General features: G+C 62.1%; 1 protein-coding gene across 1 annotated transcript in view; it reads right to left on the reverse strand.

Moving 5' to 3' along the window:
* Window positions 1-514, reverse strand: part of EMH_0011060 (uncharacterized protein) — a gene marked incomplete at both ends in the record, with an annotated part of 2,289 nt that overhangs the window by 898 nt on the left and 877 nt on the right. The window lies entirely within an intron of this gene.

The raw sequence follows: 514 nt of genomic DNA on the forward strand, positions 1-514 counted from the left end.
GGCCGTTGTGCTGCTGCTGCTGCTGCTGCTGCTGCTGCGGTAGGAGTGCTGCTGCTGCTGCAGCATGCTGTTCCGTGCTGTCTGGAGAAGTTTCTCATATAGGGACTGTCTTCAGCGGTGATAAGAATTTGGGGCGCAGGGCGTTTGCTGCTGCTGCTGCCTGCAGCAGCAGCAGCAGCAGCAGCAGCAGCAGCAGCAGAGCCAGAAGAAGCATTCCAGGCAGCCGTGTCTTCTGTGGCTCCGCAGTGAGGGGAGCTGAAGGAGCAGCAAGAGGGGCTCATGTTGCTGCTGCATAGTGCCCTCCTCTTCCTCTTGGTGTTGCTGCTGCTGTCTTGGTGTCCCACTGCAGCAGCAGCAGCAGCAGGAGCAGCAGCAGCAGGAGCAGCAGCGGGGGGAGTAGCAGGTGCTGCTGCTGCTGCACGTCGCGCTGTAGAAGCACGAGAAGGCACAATGGCGAGAGTCTCCCGCAGCAGCAGCAGCAGCAGCGTGTGCTGCACTGGGGGTGGCAGCGGGC

The sequence above is a fragment of the Eimeria mitis genome, genomic scaffold, assembly GCF_000499745.2.
Source record: "Eimeria mitis Houghton genomic scaffold, Emh_scaff400, whole genome shotgun sequence".
Classification (NCBI taxonomy): Eukaryota; Apicomplexa; class Conoidasida; order Eucoccidiorida; family Eimeriidae; genus Eimeria; species Eimeria mitis.